Below are 19,223 nucleotides of genomic sequence, written 5' to 3'. Positions count from 1 at the left end.
GGCATCTGTGCTTGCATGTTATTTCCTTTTTCCAGTAGAGCCCTTTGAATATTAAATTCACAGTCTGATAATTTCAACATTCCTGCCATACAATGGTGTGGTTCTGGCTCTTCAAATTGATTTCTGCATTTTAACACGCCTTCTAATTTTTTGTTGAAAGCTGGACATGATGTATTGAGTGAAAGAAACTGCAGTCAGTAAAGAGGCCTTTAGTGTTATGGTGGTAAGGTTCGGAGGGAGGGGAAGTGTTCAGTTGTCTTATGGTTAGGTTTCAGTCTTTTAGGGAACTTGTGCTCCTTGGTGTGAGCTTTAAGTGCCTCTCAGATCCCACCCCTTTCAGTGGGACAGAATGACTGGAGAGGACTGGAATTGGGTTTTTTCCTTCCCCAAAGTTGGTTAGGCTTTGTTAGAAAGAGCAGAATGCTCTGGCCTGTTTCAAAATGGCCACATTTTCCCCTCCATTTGCTGAGAGCATGAGGATATTTTTCCTCTCATCTTCCCTATGAGAACCTGGTTGAGCCCATAAAGGTAAAACTCGCAAAAGCGTGGTGGCCTTCTGATGACTAGGTCCTTCTGGAATTTTTATTTCACAGACTTGTCCACACTGAGGCTCCAACAGTTTGTCAATCACAGTTCAGGTCTTCTTGCCCTGGCACCGATTCCTGTGGAGGCTTCCACTCATGGGATTCTGCTCTGGTAAGTGCTGATTCTCTGTATCTGCTCGTCTGCCTTTCCAATTCTGGAAGCAATAGTTTGCCCTGTGACCTCACTTTTCATAAGGATCAAAGAAGAGTTGTTGATTTTTCAGTTTTTTTTTTCCTCAACTAGAATTTTGAAAAACTGCATAGGACTGTAAATTTTTGTAGTAGCCTCTAAAACAAAACATGCACTTACCTTACAACCTAGCAATTCTACTCCTAGTTACATAGTCAAAAAGAAAAGAGTGCATATGTCTATCAAATATTCACAGTGACTTTATTCATAACAGCTCAAAACTGGAAGCAACTAGAATGTTTACCTCCTAGAAATAAATAAATTCTGTTATATTCAGGCAATGGAGTGCTATACAGCAATAAAATAGTTACCTACTGATATGTATAGCAATATGGTTGAATTTCATAGCTATCCTTTTGAGTAAAAGAAACCATACAGAAAAGAATACATATTGTATGATTTCATTCATATATGGTTCAAGAACAGACAGTACTACCTGATGCTGATGGATATGAGCATGGTGGTTACTTCTGAGAGATCAGTGGTTATTGTTTGGGAAGAAACATAAAGAAACCTCTGGATGCCAGAACTGTTCTATATTTTAATCTAGATGGTGGATGTACTAAGGAATACACACACACACACACACACACACACACACACGTATGTATATCAAGCAGACACTATATGCTGTGTGCCCTGGGCATACATGGCAAACAAGAGAGACATCCTTTTCTGCAGCTTATGTTCTAGTGAGGAAGACAGACATTGGCATCTAACTTCAGGAACATGTGTTGGGTGTGGTGGTAGAGAAAGAAGTGGTGGCTCTAGGCAATTGGAGCAGGGAGAACTCAGTGCAGGGATGAGGGGAGAATTTCAGGAGGAAGTGAGAACCATTAGCCATTGGGCAGGGATAAGAAGATTGGGAGGAAGAGAGTATTCCAGATATTGGGAACAGTACATGCAAAGGCTTGGGGGCGAGAGAATGAGGCATGTGCAAAGGATTAAAAGTTTGGTATGACTGAAGCACGTGGGAAAGATGGGGATGAAGAGGTGAGGTAGAGCGGTTCAGCAGCAGCCTGCTCATTGCTGACTAAATAAAAGGAATTTTGGCTTTTCTGAGGGCATTGGTTTTCCATAGGAAAGAGTCAAGATCACAGTCACATTTTAAGAAATGCGTCTAGGAGGCTGAGTAGTTGAAACCCTTGAAGTGGTCCAGGTGAGCAGGTGAGAGATGATGGGGCCTGAAGGATAGAAGAGACAAGAGCTGGCTAACAGTGTGCTGGCTGTAGCGACAGGAGATGGAACTGAAGATCTTGTGATGGTGGGTTGTGCTGGGTGGGAGGAGGGAAGAGTCTTTCAGGACTTGGCTCCATTCCAGCACTGTTGGAAAGGAATGTAGTTCCAGACCCTAGAGGCCAGGCACCCGAGCATTGGATTGTTTGATTTTACGTCTGAATTTCCAGTGTCATTTCATTGCTTCTCACTGCCTCCTAGAAGGAGCCTTGCTCCTGAAAAGAGCCTTTCAGTTGAATTTGCTGGCCACTTCTGGGTGGAGGTGAGGAGGAGGGGTGTTTAATGCATCAAGCCCTCCACCTCTTCCTCCTTCTCCCCACTGGCAAAGTAGGTTATTTTCAGTTCCCTTATGGGTAACAAGGACTGAGCGATTTAATCACATCCATTATCTAAAATAGTTTCTGAATGGGGCTATCAGAGGATTCCCCTTCCAAGAATGATTCCTGTCCTCTGACATGTCCTAATTTGGAGTTGGTGAAAGGGGATCCCCTCTCCCCAGGCTGGGTAGAGAGAGCCAAGCGAGATGACCGACCATAATCAGTTGGGCAAATTCAAAATTGAGAAATAAGAAGTTTAACATCTATTGATCTGCCAATCTATAGAGCGTGGGGCTCCGCCGGGTCCCTTTCCCACCCAGCTACCTAAACACTCCGCCTGGAATCAGAAGGGGATTTAGAAGCGAAGAGCTCCTCGCAGCGAATACCTTTAATGCCCAGGCAAGAAGAAAGCCGGTTAGGATCAGATCCCTCTGAATAAGGGACCCAGGAGCCTACCGCCCTCGGTGTTCGGTGTGGCGGGGGCGCGCTGCGCGCCGCGCCAGGGCGGGCAGCTGTGGCGGCGTGGGCGCGGCGATGCAGGTGTGACACTCGCGGGCTCCTGCCTCCGCCGGGATCACCAGGGCGGACGCTGCTTGGTTCTCACCCGCCGGCCGGCCGCCCGGGATTTCCCACCCAGGTAGGGGACGGCGCTGCTCGCTGGGGCGCGGACTGGGGGCTCCCAGGCTCGTCTGCTGGGGCTGAAACATACACCCTGGTACCTCTGAATGTTGGTAGTAAATGGAATAAAAGACAAGGGAGAGTCCTGGAAAGCGGATGCTGCAAAGCAAGGATTTGCCCGCCGCCCCAGGGTGCGCGCTTCTGCGAAGGTGGCGTACCCAAGGGCTGTTTTTAAAATCCTGTTCGAACTGTTAGCTCCGTACATAGTTTTGCAACTTATTCTGCTGACATTTGTAACTCCGTTTCCCTAAGCTTCCTAGCCACTGCTTTTAGTTTCAGTTTTATTCCTACGAGACGAATTTTGTTGTTGTTGGTTTATTCTTAAAGAACAGATGAAAAGCAGCTTACACCTGGTGGCTCTGGTTTGGGGTTTGTGAGTGTGCATTTCTGTATGTGGAGGGCGCTCTCCGCGGGCGTGGGAGCGGTTTCTTAGGGACACAGGATTTGTTTATAGATGGATTTTAGCGCAAGGAAAAGAGCACGATTTGTTCTGCAGGGATGGATGAACAAATGCATTTAGCTAGGGAGGAGCGAGGCACTGCTGTTTCTTCCGCAGAGGAGTGTTAGACATCTCTGCTGTCCAGGGTTCAGCCGGGCTGCTGAAACACGATCCTTTAACCAGAAATAACAGGCAAACTAGCTTCGTTTAAAGGTAACTGAATGTGTGTGTCTTGGGCTCTGATAGGAGCAGCCTGGTGGAGTGGAGTGGGGCACTGGAGGATTCCTGCTCAGTTTTTAAAAGCCTGTTCAGGAGGTAAATGTGGGTGGCTTTGAGGTTCAGGGAGTGGCAGATGAGGGGATGAGAGGTGTGTGTGTCACCAGCTCAAGAGTCCTTCTAGTCTGCAACAGTCTCTTCTGTATTTCCACTTCCTGCCCTTTCCAGGAGAGGTGACTTGTCCTGTTTGCTCCAGCCAATGCAGCAGATACAGTACAGGCTCATTCTGCATCTTTCTTGAGTCAGCAAATATTCACTGGGCACCTAGTATGTGTCAGAGGCCGGGTTAATCCTTGGGGATGCAGAGATGACGGAAACACAGACTAGACTCCCCAGCATCTCATACCTGGTATAGGAGAAACACCTGTAATAATGAAGTATGATAAGTTCAGTAAATGCAGGTGTGAAAAAAAGATTGGCAGGAATAGGGAGGAAACAGGAATTAATTGTGGTGGTGATTATTTTTAAAATGTAACCCTCATAAATGAAGGATGACATGGATTTCAGTAGGTACTGGGTCTTTCTCTCTCGGTCCCCTGGTCTGTGAGTGACCCATATCATTCTCTCACCCATCAACATCATTGCCACTGGATGGAAAAGCTTTACAGATCACAACAGGGCTGAGGTTTGTAGTACGTGACCAGACCCCAGTAGACAGACACAAGCTGGCACTGAAGGAGGAATGCATCTGATGCAGGTCAGGCTTTCTTTTCTTCTTCTTCTTCTTTTTTAATGGATTGTTTTCCCAAGTTCCAGGACCAGGAAGGTTTTGAAGCAGTTCTTCACAAGAACAGGGATTCTGGAAAATTCTGAGAGGTTCTCAGAGCAGTTGAACTTCTGCTTTCTTCCCCCTTGGGTCCCTGTCTTCTTGTCCCAGCCCAGTTCAAATGAAAGCTCTGACCTTGATTGTCTCTAAATGGGAGAAATAAAGAAAAGCTAAAGCTGTTACTGCCAGTCTTCTCTGGAAAATGGAAAAACAGTCTCACGGATAAAAGCTGTGGTGGGCGATGAATAATGATAAAACAAAGAGCTCTTGTGTTATGCATGTTTTGCCAGAGATGTGTATCACATCCATTTTTGTCACTTAAACCATCATTAAGGTATTTGAAAAGCAGGTTGGCACACTGCAAGGAGCGTGAGCTTTGATGCTCAAACAGACCTAGGCGAGGGTCTTAGGCAAGTTACTTAACCTCTCTGAGCTTCGGTTTCCTGATCTGTAAAATGGAAATAACATTAAAGTTATATTAATGATATAGTAGTCACTTGAAAAATTTGTTCATTGTGAAAAGATTGTCATATATAAATTACTTGGCACAAGTAAGCATTCAAAAAATGGCAGTTTATTCACTGAATATCTACTATGTGTTAGGTACTGATCTTTGTGTGGGTAATATGAAATTGAACTAAATAGAGCTTCTCAAGGAGCTCAACTGTGTGTATGTTTAAGATAATGGACAAATCAATAAGTAACTAGATAGGGTATCAGATAATGATGCATTATAATGAAGAGAAATAAGGTATGGTAAAAGGAATGGGGAGTGCTGCCAGAGGGTAGGGTAAAGCTTGTTATTTTTTTTATGCAGCTTGGCAAGAGAAGGCTTTGCTGATGTATGGCATTTGACCAAACCCCAGGGAAAATGAGGGAGTGAGCCAGGCATATGTCTGAAGAAGAGCATTCTGGTCAGAGTAACAGCCCTGCAGAAACCCTGAAGCAGGAGGGAGGGGTGTTCATAGGGAAACCAGAGAGGAGGCCAAGGAGGCTGTGGCTGAGTGAGTGAGGGGAACAGAAGTAGGACTTGAGGTGAGAAGGGTAACATGACCATGCCACCGAGGTATTACTTCGTAAGATTTATATTTGTCATTACGATTCATGTCCTGAGCTCTTGTTTAAGGAATTGGCTGAAATCTTACAGTGTATGTTTAGAAGTTCGGATGGTAGACATAGGTTTCCGTGGTCACTCAGAGCATAAACAAATGCAGCAGAAAGAGGCTTAATCTTTGCGAGGCAGCGGGAAGTGCAGGAGTGAAAGAGACAGTGCAAAACAGTGTCCAGATATCTTTCATCCAGATTAAGAACTGTGTTTGCGTTTCTTTTGAACTTTTGTATTATATTTGTTTCATTTCCCCTATAATGAAAGAAAGGGTCACCTTTATTGAATAGTCCTACAGGCTATTCCTTGCTACTTATTATTCTTTTTATTGTCCTTGCTACTTATTATTCTTTTTTCTTTGAGAGCAATACTAGTTTTTATGGTTATAGAAAGGTGTTGGAATCAACTGAAAATGTACAGATCTTTGGTGTACCATGGAATGCATTTATGTAATATCGTGATGAATTTATTCGAGGCCTCCATCTTGTAGGTTTAATATGAAGATCAGTTTGCTGCTCTGTCCTTTTGAGACTTTGTTCCTATAGAGAGCATGATTTTGGGATTTGAGAGCTCCATCTCACAGGAGAGATCCTGTGTCCTGGGTGCAGTAAGGCTACTGCAGTGTATTTCATGGACAGAAATAGGTCCGGGGGCCTGAGAACTTTGTCAAAGTTTCTGTGAAATAGGATGTGGTGAGACTGGGTCACAGTTACAGTGGCTGGCTGGATGTCCTCTAAGTCACCTCAAAAAGTACCATTTACCTCTGTGAATTTCCCCCATCCAAGGTCTAGCTTTTAGTTTTGCTGCCTCAGAAACCTGATCTGTTTCTCTGGCTATGTCATAACCATATCATAGTGACCTTGCTCATCTTCATGCCAGTCTATTGATTTGTAATGGCTGAGACTTGTGTAACATGGCTAATGTGTCTTCTTCCTACAGACCCTCCTTCATGAAAACTAAATCACAAAGAGAAGGTTTCCTTGGTGAGTACATACTCAGAGCGAAGCAACTTAGATGCCTACCCTAAGGACTAATCACACACATTAAGGCTGATGTTGCCAATGAGACTACAGAACAAACCACCCTAAAACTTAGTGGCTTAAGACAGCAACCATGTATTATTCTCTCATGTCTATGGGTTGGCTGGATAGGTCTACAGATCTGGGTTGTACTTGGTTGATTTGGGTCTGCTGATGGTGAGGCCGAGGGCTGGCTGCTGTAAGGTGGCCTCAGCTGAGAAGAGTTGGCTCTGTTCTCTGTGGTTTCTCATCCTCCAGTAGGTGACCTCAGCATGTTCACATAAAGGTCAGGAGTCCAAGAGAGAGAGTGGACACTTGCATGGCCTCTTGAGGCTTACTTACAATTGGTACACTGTTATTTCATCCTTGTCTATTGAGAAAAGTAAGTCACAGGCCAGCTCAGAGTGAAGTAGTAGGGAACAGACTCTTATGGCAGGAGCTACACAGTCACATTACAAAGAGCATGGATCTAGGGAGGGGAAGAATTGAGGATATTTTTGCAATCAATCCATCATAGAAACCTTAATATTTAAAGTCCCCTTGGCTAAGGCTCCTTTTCTCCTGGACTCTTCTCGAATGAGCAATGCCTGTGACTTGCTCTTTTTTTCCTTTTCTTTTTTTTTTTTTTCTGTGTTTTTTTTTATGCTTCCATGGCTGACCTACTTTAGACATAAATATATTATGTCTAGATAGTCATTTATTTGCGAAATATGTATGAATGTTCTCTGTGTGCCAGGCATGTTATAGGCAGGGGATACAGCAGTAAAAATAACATGATCCATCCTCATGAAGTATTCATTTTAGTTGGGAGAGACAAATAATATGCGTAATATCAGGTGATGAAAGGACATCAAGTAGGAAAAGGAGGATGGAGAATGCCGGGTTGGGTGGGGATAGGGAAGTAGGGTGGAGTAGGAGGTAGGCATTTTATATAATGGATATCTGGGAGAAGACCCTTCCAGGCAGGGAAAACAAGTGCAAAGGTCCTGAGGCAACAGATGGCATGTTCTGGAGATTCATGTAGAAGCAACCAGGAGATGGGGCGCATGGTAGGAGATGAGATGAGAATAGCAGGGAGCTAGGTAATACAGGGTCTCGTAGGGCCCTCTATGGACTTTGGCTTTTATTCTGAGTGGGAGAGGAAGCCACTGGAGAATTCCGAGCACAGGTAGTCATGATCTGATTTATGTTTTACAATGATCGCTTAAGCTTTAGAACTTAAAATAGACTCTAGTGGTCAAGGGTGAATACAAGAAGATCAGTCAGGAGGCCATTTGCAATGATCCAGGTGAGTGATGATGGTGGTTTGGCCCAGAGTGGATAGTGGCTAAGAAGGTGAGAAGTGGCCACATGCTGGATAGATATATTTGACAAGAGAGCAGATAGGACTTATTGTTAAGTTAGATTTAGGTTATGAGAGAAAGAAAGGAGTAGAGGGTGATCCCACATATTTTGACATGGAGGACAAGAAAGAGTTTCCCTTTATTGAGATGGAGAAGAAACAGTTACGGGGTTCGATTGGCCACCCATGGAATATGTTAAGTATGTAGTTGTATATATGAGTCTAGAGTTGAAGCAAGAGGTCCAAGAAATAGATATATATTTGAGTAAAATTAACATGTTATTTATTTGCCCCTTCAATGGGCCAAGTTACTGCTGTATCACCAGTACTCGGAATATTGCCTGACACATAGTATGTGCTCAATGAATACTTATTGAACAAATTCATGGAACCATTTAATCACTGGAGGTGACTGCAAATCTTTGCTTTGGTGGATCTTGAAGTGTAACTCCCTGAAGTTATTTCTTTTCTTTCCAAGGTCCTCTGCGAGCCTTACTGTGGATCTTGTGATCTAAAAACAGACTTTAAATGGGAAGGCTCCAATTGCTTATATCTTACAGAAAGCAATGTGTGGTGATAAGTAAGAAAGAAAAACAAGTGGAAACTAAAAAATAGCTCATATTTTCAAAAAAGGAGACAAAATCCTCCAGAGAGAGGTGGCTGAAATTCAGGGGTGTGATGTTCTTGCGTTATTATTGTACTGCTCTTAATTTAAGATTGAGCAGGAACAGGGAAGAATCTTGAAAAAGGGAGAAACTTATTTAAATCGATTTTATGCCAAGTGAAAGAGTGTCACCAGCTTGCTTCAAAAAATCCTGTATCTACAGCATCTTGCATAATGTGCTCCTGTTTATAAAAGGAGAGAAGTAGGCAATAGCCCTGTAGGAAAAGGGGAGAGTGGGAATGACTTCAATCTCAGACTCAAGGTGCTGTTCGTTTCCTCCTCATGGTGCGGCTGAATGTGGCGTCAGTTTTGTTTGCAATGATACTGGGGGGAGGAAAAAAGAAAGTAGGTACGCAATTACAAGTAGTTTCTCCTGTGTGTGTAGTGTGTGGGGGCAATAATGGAAATAAAAAATGGAAGCCCAGAAGGAAGTAGGAGAAAGAGATAGCAAAGTGGCCTCCATTTTTATGTGTGGGTACTAAGCCTGACAATATGGGACATAGGATGGAGTAGTGGGTTTGTTACCAGACAGAGTTTGAACTCAAGCTTCATTACCTTCTAGCTGTGTAAATGTAATGTGAGCAAGTTATTTCATTTTTCTGAGCCTTGGTTTCCTCAGTTGTAAAGTGATGATGGTGATAATGATGATGATGATGATGGTGGTGGTGGTGGTAGTGGTAGTAATGATACTCAAGTACTCTTTTGTTGCCTGCATGCTCCTGAACTTAGAAATATGTTGGTCTAACTGTTAATTAAAGGACCATCATACTTGCTGAAGGACTTAAGTAGATGATAATCAGCCTTATGGGCTAGTGATTTCCAAGGGGCTTCTGTGGGAAACAACCTTCTGTTCTGTGTAGTAATGTCACCCCACTAGCTCAGCTCTGCAATGTTCCATTGTTTGTTGGACTTCCATATGAAAATTTCTGAGTTGGTCTGCCCCAATGTGTCTTCTCCTGCAAAAGTCTGCTGTTCTCCCTGTGCCAGGCACATAGTAGGCATGCAATAGATTGAGTACGTGAATGAGTTAATGTTGTTGTGGTTGCTCTACTGCCTAAGCTTCTTCCTGGTTATTTCTCACTGGCCTGGGCAGGAAATAAGAGTGATGAGCTAAGTCTTCGGCACCTAGTAGGTACTCAGCAGCGAATGGTTTCTGTACTCACCATCTCCTTTGCTGCCATTCTGGCCTCCTCTAGATCGAGGAACATATACTCCATGTTCCCTTGGAGCTCTCAGATGCATTGGCAGCAAAGGCCAAAGCTCTCTGCTGTCCTGACCTTTGATTACAGCTCACCCAACAATATCTCCTCTCCAGAAGTGAAGACCCACACCATGGATTCCCTCCTTCAGCTCACCACACAGAAGTCTGTGGCCCTAACAAGTCTTTCTGTTTTCTATAGATACGTCTGTTTGACCCACTTCTTGTTCCCTTCAGTTGTTAGAGCTCGCTTCTGTCTTGGGTGGCAATGGAGAGAGTGATATTAACTTTCTGTTTCCAAAAGGCAATGAAAACTTCTCCCCTAACTGGTGACTGAGAAATGGAGTTGATCTGAACTTCTTTGAGGAGCTAGATCATATAGGCCATATCCTTTCTCTCATTTCCATTTTATAGATGGAAAACCTGAGGCCCAGAGAAAAGAAATTACAGACTTTTAAATGTATCCTTGGAGAAGAGGATGCATAACCTCATTTCCTTTGCTTCCAGCTCTGCATAGATGGAAGAAAGGTAATTTGGCCAGACCTCTGGGCCTTCTTGAGTCACAGATGTCTGGGTCTGGAATTTGGCTGTTCAAGCCGAGAGCTGCTTCCTTTGTCAACCCTAGATGGTACATATGCTGGCAGGAGCTCTAGACTCCTACAACTCACCTAAACAGGGATAATGTGAGTTTTCAAGGTCTTCCCCCGATAGAAACCTGCAAATGAATATTGCTAAGGACAGGGAACAGAATGTGTCCCTGTATGAATGTACCATCCATCATTACTCATGAGTGTGCAGGTTTTGTTTTAATAAATATTTCATGGGCAGATTCCTTTTCAGATCCAAGGCATTGGAGGTATTTATTCAAGCTATAGGGTCTAGGCTAGAGGATGGGGATGGAGAGGTCGCAGCAATGTCAAGAGTTTTTGACCTTGAGTCTGGAGGTACATGGGACTCAGTACCACTCCTACCCCAGTGATAAATGATGAACACATTGCACTCATGGTCATTTAAAGATCTACAGATTAAATGCAAACACTTATTTTTTAAAATAATTAATGCATAAATATTAAACCTTAAGGAAGAGGAAGCTATAGGAAAACAATGTAAAAGCAGAAATTTAATATGTAAAGTAATAGAAAATAAGCTCAAGGAGAATGATGAAGAGGTGGATTAGAATTGTTCAGAGGCAATATGGAAATGAGGTGGGGTGCCGGCCGGGTTCTCCTCTCAGTCCCTATCACGAGTGACTTTTTTTTTTTCTTCTTTTGGTGATGCTGGCCGGTCTCTGGCAGAGAAGCTGTGCAGTGTTCACATCATAGGATTGGTGATCTCTTGGTTCCATGGTGGCCTCAGTTTCCTCATCTGTAAAATGGTCATAATGAGATCTAATTTCTGGGGTTATTGAGGGGCATTTATTGAAATCATGGTTCTTTAGTGCTTAGCAGGGTACATGACACCCTATGGGTGCTTTCTCACTACAGTGAAACTTCCTGAGAGCGGAGACCATGTCATCTTTACCACTGTAACTCTGATGTCTAACACAGACCTTGGCACGTTCTGCGTGGTTAGTTGTTTACCAGACCTGGAGTACCTTAAAGAAACCTGCGTATATCAAAGGAGAAATGCTGTAGCTCTGGATTGCAGAACGGAGGAAGGTGGTGGAGGAACATGGAGAGGGTCTAACACCTTGATCTTGGGGTGCCGGAGGGTTCATCGATCAGCTTACTGAAAGGGTTAGAGAGCAAGAATTTCCAGGAGAAGGTTGGGGGCGCTTCCCATTTCTGATGCTGTGCTTGGGATTGCTCTATATTTGGATGATGACTCTCATCTGAGGGTTAATCCTCTTTGTCCGAGTCATCCAGCCAGGGGATTAACTGCTTTAAACTCCAAGCCTCACTGGCCCTGACAATGTGAGCTTTGTGTCGCCAAGACCCAGGGCTTCCAGGGGTCAATTTCTATTGATCCAATGTACAAGGCTCCTTTGTGGTTATTTAATCCCAGCCCCTTAATACTACAGAGGCCCCAAGAAGAGGTAACTTATTTTTTATGGCAGATTTGTTTCAAGCTTGGGGTTCTCCCCTCTGCTCTATGCTAGTCTGTAGTGAAAGGTTCAGGGAAAGGACTTCGGCTGAAAGAATAAAAAACAATGGATCGGTGGGAGTGCTGGAGGACTGGTGTCAATTCTGCATTGTCTTCTGGGGCAGTCTCCAGTCTGCCTGTGAAAAGCCCGGCCTGCTTCCTTGCTCATAGATGGGCTATTTAGAAACACCCCTAAAGGGGCTGATCCATTTTCTGGATCCGTGTGCTCAAGATTCACATTCTGGAATGAAAGAAATCTGCCTGGCCCAGCTGGGGTCACATGCCCATATCTGAGGTCAACCATGGAGTTAAGGAAAGGGAGTTCATCAAAAGAAGATGGAGGACTTGTTAGCAAAAGAAGGGATGTGGTCGTCGGGTGGGCAAAGCTGGCTTCTCTTGCTGAAACAAAGATTACAAAGTATTAGTGTTGTTGGTGAATATCAAAGACTTAAAGTCTGGCTACATCTCCATCTTTCCTTTTCTAAGGGGTTCCAGTTTTCATTACTCTCTCCTAGTTTGCCCTAATCTTGCATTTTGGGAATTAACATATGCAGCACCCAAAGACCAAGTCCCTTTTACGTCTATTTATTCAACAAATATTTATCAACTGCCCACTGTGCTAGGCATTGGAGTTAGCAGTAAGTAAAGAGGACATGAACCTGACCCTCAGAATTGCTAGTTTGTGCATAATTTGAAGATCTGTAAGCCCCATTGCTGCCCATCATAACTTTGATTAAAGAAAAGAGTGTGTCATTGAATCACGTTGACAAATTATTCTGCCAAAGAACGTGACTTTGCATTCTCCCTGTGCACAGAGGAACATTTTGGAAGTCGAAGAGTGAAATCCATCTTAGGACCAAACAGCCTGCTTCTATTCTCCAAAAACTGGGAGAGAGTGGGTGGCCTTCATTTGTGCTGCTTCTGTTTGCAGGCTGTGAATGAGAACTGGCACCGTAGGCTGCTTTGTTTTTGTGGTGGTGTTTGAACACTGGACAGCATATTGCTTTGCTATTGCCAGGTTATTTGTATAATCCCAGAAGTTGGCAACTGTGTAATAATATAATATTCAAAAGAAAAATCCAGAGTTGCTTAGAAAGAACAAAAACAGTCAGAGAATGATGTGTGAGGTGCAGTGCTGTGCAGAACATTGGATGACTGCACTTCACAAAGACAGGCTTGTTCCTTGGGTAGAATTCCCATGGTATTTCCCCTCCTTGAAGTTCAAGGGAGGGTCATGCATTCTGGAATGGGAGCCTGTCTCCTTCTCTTTGCACACACTGACGGAGCTAGGAAAATGGCCTCAGCCCTAGGGATATGGTCAGGCTTGTGCTGATAGGGAGCTCACAAGCAGCCATTGTGTCTTTGAGCCCAAGGTCAGCATTGGGATACAGACATAGAAGAACACAGAGCTATACCCTTCTCTCTTTCTGTTTTATGTTCCAGGGTGGTTAGAGTGTAAGCTCTGGAGTCAGATTACTGGGTTGGAAGCTTATCTCCTTCATTTGCTAATTGTGCTTAAATGCTCTGTGTCTCAGTTTCCCCATCTGTAAAACAAGGATAATATTAATAGTGTTCTATCTCATACAGTTGCTAGGAGAAATAAATAAGTGTTCAACAAAATGTTTTGGCATATAGTGAGTATATTAGTCAGCTGTTACTGTATAATAATAATGCTGCATAACAACCAGCCCCAAATATCTCAGTGGCTCCCACAACAGACATTATTTATCTTATTCATGAATTTGACAGTCAGCCAGAGAAATTCTTCTTGATGCTGCAGGTCAAGCTTAAGTTTGCTCCATATGTCTCTCATCTAGCTAACAGGATGCTACTAGCAGCTACTAAGGACATATTCTTCTCATGGCAATATTCCTTTCATGGTGGAAAATATTGCAACATTACATGGCTAAGGATATGAATTTGAATAGTATTACATGAGGGAGAAGAATTGAGAATAATAAATCGATCTACCAAAGCAAATTATGTACTAGGATGTTGAGGGAGACTTTTCTGTTGTCCCAGAATGGGCATTCAAAGTGCAAATCTGAAAGTAAGAAGGCTCAGACACTCTGACTTTTAAAGTGAGCCACAAGTCACAGGGGTCCCTCATGAGTTTCAAGAGGTAGCAAAACTGGCCTTGGAGTCCTCAACTGTAAGCCCCCAGGTCTGTATCAGCCTAGAGATGGAAAGGGAAATTAGATTCTTTGGCATCTTGGCTTATAGGAAGTACTTGCTTGAGGTGAAAGACTTTTTGCTCCCCACAAAATCAAGTGATGGGACTCTGAGAGATTCCCTTGTATAGACTGAGGGTGCTTGGAAGGAGGGCAGTTGGGGCATCTTGTACCCTGGCGGAGTGTTCGCTGACCCGCAAACCAGCAGGCAGTCCACTCCCCTGCGGTACTGATGGAGTGGATTGGACTACGCAAGGGAGCTCTTGGAAGGCTTGACATGCTCCCCGGAGTTTGGGGCATATGAAGACGTAGAGCTTGCTGTCTACTTCTGGTCTGGCAATTTTGGCAGGCAGGAGGCTTAATGGAGCCGCTCATACCATCAGGGAAAGTTAGATGGTAGTACGATGTTAAGGGAAGAAAAGAATGTTTTTCCGTTCCATTCATTGAGGGCTTTGGAAGGTGCAGAAGCCTCCACCTGAGGAAGCATAAAGCGTAGGGAAGAAGCAGAAGCCCCAGGGCTGCCCAAACAGTAGCCGAATCACTACAGGGGGACAACTGTCTGAAGAAGTGGCCCGATGCACGGACAGCTGGTGGGTCTGAAGTGGGACCCAGGTATCTCTCTTTGAGAGGCTCCACAGCACTGAAGGGGACCAAGGTGAGGCTGACCATGGCCCCAAGAAAACCGCATTGCACAGAAGCCACCCACTTCAGAGGGGCAAGTCCAAACTAGAGCAATTCCAGGGAGGGCCATCACCATTGTAATAATACTCGTTACGCTTTACTCGCATTCCATTTTGAATGAACAAAATTCATCCACTTTCTTTCTCCACTTCTGGTTCCTCTCTAGCTCCTCTCCTCCTCCCTTCAGCTCTATTTGGCATCTCACAAATGCTATGCGCTGGCTAATGAGCTCTGTCTGCAGAGAGCTGGACCTCGGGGGGTGTGGGCACACTGGCTGATCAGCTTGGGGGCTCCCGGCTTTTACTCCTAATCCCCAGCTTCTGTCTGGCCGGCAGCAGATGGAATCCTTTGCAGATGCTCAGCCAAGTTGCTCCACTTTTCAGACTAAGGCAGGGTCCAAAATACATAAATAAAATGCTGGCACAGAGGATATCATTGCAAGGAGCAGTGTTGGCATTTTTGGAGGAACAAGCTTTTCCCAATGGTAAAAGCTATCTTCTTAAAAATAAATCTTTCCTTAGTTTGACAATCCCTCAGCTTTCAGGGAGAGATTAAATAGCTAAAGTGAATGAGGAAAGGAGGTAAGCTGGGCCTCAGGTACTTTGTCATTTGAGATGGGAGTACAAAGGTATGGTGCACAATTAATTTGTTCTCATGCTTGAGTCTGGGCCACTTGGTGACCTGCCTGGTTTTAACAAGTGACAAATCCCACTTCTGGCTCTGGTTGTTGTAAACTAATGTAATACAGAAAATGCAATTTATGCCGAGCCTTGCATTTGCAAGGGAATTTGAAATTATCTAAATTTATTGGTGAAATTAGTGAATATTTAAACCAGAAACTCTAGGGATGGGGCTGGGAAATTGAATTTTTTAAAGAAACTGCCCAGGGTTTCTGATATGCAGCCAAGGGTTGGGAACCCAGTGAAGGAGTAAACTTTCAACTATTATTTCTGTTTCTAATGTTTTTATTTGCCTTCTAAAGTCACCCGCAATTCTTGGGTAGAAGCTCATTTCTTTGTTTTTCATGTGTATTATATTCTATTATAATTTCTACAATTTTTTATTTTATATTTTCTTTCTGAAAATGGACTCAGAAGCTTGGTAAACCAAACAGGGCACCCACTAGCTGGAAGGGAAGAAAGAAGAGTTGTTTTAAAAATGGAAGGAAGCAAATGAGATCAGGACATTAGTTCTCTTGAACCATGTGGGTCCTCATCCCAATTGGGGATCAGTTCCTCTCTGCCCTTCCCTTCCCTTCTACTCCTACTTCAAAAAAGCATCTATTCAAATTAATCATATTTTTTAAAGTAATGCTTGTCCGTTAACTCCAGGTGTCTGAATACAAAGACTATACTCCTAATATGTGCTGTGCAGTCCCATGTGGCAAACTCCACCTGTGTCAGGTCCTAGAAACATATTTCACTGATATGTGTCCCATTAGGCCAGGGATTTTGTGGATGCAGGTGCGACAAGCACAGAGCCTGATTCAGAGTACGTATTTATCAAAGATGCCCTCCCTCCCTCTGTCAAGGCTTAAGTCATGATGCTCACAAATGAAGTCCTCAGACAGCCTCCTGGGGACTCAGTTGAGAAAGCAGGGGTGCTTGGGGTCGAGTTCTTTGCCTGAGTCATCTTTAACTGCTCAAATTTCTCCTGCTGGTTTGACTCCGCTCCATCCTTATTGCCTTGGGAGCCATTTGAACACTGGTCTCCTGCTCGCTGAAGAGCTGGCGCCTTCAGCTCTGGCTCCCTCTCCATCCTTTCTACTTGCTTGTTTTGTCTGAGTCATTTAACAAAACTGGACGGCCCACTTAAGATATTTTGTATCTGGGGCTCATCTCCAACCTTCGTTCTTAGTCCTGCATTTTCCAAAACATCTATTTAAATAAGAGCTTGAGGAAGAGACAGTGTAGGTGGCCCATAAAGCCAGAGAGCCTGGATAACCTAGAAAGTCAAGATCCACGCAGCATACACTCGCGGGCCCCTGTGCACTGTGCTGTTTGAAGGGCACAAGTGGGGGAGATTTGCATTTGTTGAATTCCAGTTATTTGCCTACTGTTTTCTAAAGAGTAGGCCTTGTTTTCTCTTTACAACAAATTCCTGCAAGGTGGGAAGTGTTAATCTCACTTCAGATGAAAAGCCAAGTCACTCATCCAGTTTCAGAGTCGGGGTGTGGTTGTGATCCAGGCCTTCGGACTCCTCGTCTAGTGCTCATTTCCATCTACCAGGCATGTCTTCACTGAGGTCTCCAGAGATGAGGAAGGAGAAGTGATTGTGAGCAGGCCGAGTTTGCTAGATAAGCGATCTCCTGGACAGACAATCCTGAGCTCTGGGCGTACTTGCTCTGTGTCCCCCGCATGTTACCCCATCGCCTCAAAATCACCTGGGCCCATGTAGAGGACTGTCATGCAGAGAGGCACCATGAGAAGGTGCACAGGGAAAATGGGGTGCATTGTGTTGCTCTGGATGTAACTCTATTGCAAAGTGTCTAGCTTTTTCAGCTAAGAGAAGATGCTTTAAATCTCTTGGGAAATAATTTGTCCATGCAACCTTGTCCCCCTCCTCACAGGAAAATTATACTGCGTTAAGACTAGGGTGGCAAAATTGTGTTTTGGCTTGCTGGTACTGGTTTGCTATTCTTTTCTTACTGCATTCATTAAATTATCAATCTGTTATTTATTAAGATTTAAATGAAACCACCCAGCCTCGAGACCCATCTGTTCTTGCTATTTTTCCCCTCAGGGAAGTCACGAATCTGTCATTTGCGATTTTACAGCTTTTTGTGTCCACAGTACTAGTGGTGTTTCCTCTGTGGGGCTACACCGCACCTCTCCCCACGTGGGCCCTCGGGAGAACTGTGAAGCTAATGCATCACCTTCGTCTGGAAGTGAGACACCCTCTCCTGAGTGCCGGGCACAGCAGCCAAGTCCTGGTGGGAATTGTGCATCCTTTGTCACAAAACAGAGATTTTCAGGCCCACAGAGGGATCAGGGCTTTCTTTTAAGCCGTGACATGGCTTTCTGTTGTCCAGAGATACAAAAAAAAATCTCTTCTTGAAGGAAGAGTTTGCTAGGCTGCCATAACAAAATACCACAGTGTGGGTGGCTTAAACACCGACATCTATGTTCTCACAGTTCGGGAGGCTGGAAGTCCAGGATCAAGGTGCCAGCAGATTGGTTTCCTCCAAGGCCTCTCTCCTTGGCTTGCAGACGGCCACCCTGTTGACCCCTCTTCACATGACCATTCCTCCATGTGTGCACTTCCTTTGTATCTCTTTGTCCTCTTTTTATAAGGACACCAGTCAGTTTGGGTCAGGGACCACACTAAGGACCTCATTGTAACTTAATCACCTCTTTAAAGACTCTATCTTAAAAGAGTCATATCCTGAGGCACTGAGGGTTAGGACTTCAGCATATGAATTCTGAGGGGACACTTCAGCCTTGACAGAGAGCGAATGAATGAGGATGTAAATACTCGATGAGTCTGTTCTATGCCAGGCACTGAACTCACGGCGTCACGTACATTTTCTGATTTATTGAAAAGGGTCTTACTGATCATCCAGCAGTGATGCCAGCTGACTGTTGTGCAGTCAGTGAAGGGGCAAGACTTCCTGGAGAACTTGGAAATTTATCACGAGGGCGTAAAAAGCAGAGTGAGAAAATAAAGTCACCTCAAAGAGAAAAAGACCCCTCTCCCTCTATACTTGAACATAACTAGATCAAATATATGAATAATGATAATGATAATAACTGACATTTGTTGAGTGCTACTTTTGGCTGAGCTTTTGTTCTAAGTGCTTCACAAGTATCACTTATTTTAATAGTCACAATTTTAAAGAAAGAACACAACTAACCCTCCTAAAAGGTGTTGGTCAGCCAAGTATGATAGGGAAAGGAGCTTCTCAGAAGGCGATGTTGGCAGTACTGAATACCACCCAAGAAAGAGAGCATTCTAGCCAAGAGACTCAGGTACAAGGGTTCCCTTGGCAAGACTGTGCCTTCTGTGGGCTCTGAGCTGGAGTCCGGGAGCAGGGTGACTCATCTGCCTCTCCTTGTACCAATTCCATGTTTCTCAGCATCCTTCCATATGTGGGGGGACTACCCATGCTGGTCTGCCTGCTGGGAGAGAAGGTGCTGGCCATGCCGAGATGAGGATTCTGTCTTATAGGTAGATTCTCCTTGCACATAAGTAAAGTGGCCTTCTGGTTGATAGCTCAGTCTGCACTGCTTGGGTGATGGAGAGAGACTTGTGTTGTAGAGCCGATGAAATCTGATTTAGAGTGAGAGCCAGAGGTTGGGCTGGGATATTGTGTTTGTTTCCTGTTGCTGCTATAACAAATGACCACAAATGTAGGGACCTAAAACAACACACATTTATTATCTTACAGTTCTGGCTGTCAGAAGCTGAAATGGGTTACACTGAGCTAAAATCAAGGTGTGAGCAGGGCTATGTTCCTTCTGGAAGCTCTAGGGGAG

At 44.2% G+C, this 19,223-nt stretch overlaps 1 protein-coding gene across 3 annotated transcripts in view; it reads left to right on the top strand.

Annotated features, from left to right (window-relative positions):
- Positions 1-2,343: 2,343 nt before the first annotated feature.
- The window catches only part of SV2B (synaptic vesicle glycoprotein 2B), a 106,117-nt gene continuing 89,237 nt past the window's right edge, over positions 2,344-19,223 (top strand). The window contains exons 1-2 of one of the 3 annotated variants that reach the window (XM_039858255.1): positions 3,070-3,657; positions 6,531-6,574. The gene's annotated coding sequence lies outside the window, so the exon portion shown is untranslated. Of the gene's footprint in view, positions 2,965-3,068; positions 3,658-6,530; positions 6,575-19,223 lie in introns of those variants that run through there. The other 2 variants (XM_039858254.1, XM_039858257.1) reach the window with 2 other exon arrangements.

The sequence above is a fragment of the Pteropus medius genome, unplaced genomic scaffold, assembly GCF_902729225.1.
Source record: "Pteropus medius unplaced genomic scaffold, Ma_sr-lr_union100, whole genome shotgun sequence".
NCBI classification, from domain to species: Eukaryota; Metazoa; Chordata; class Mammalia; order Chiroptera; family Pteropodidae; genus Pteropus; species Pteropus medius.
The sequence above is the reverse complement of the archived record's forward strand: the minus strand, read 5'-3'. Positions and strand labels throughout refer to the sequence as shown.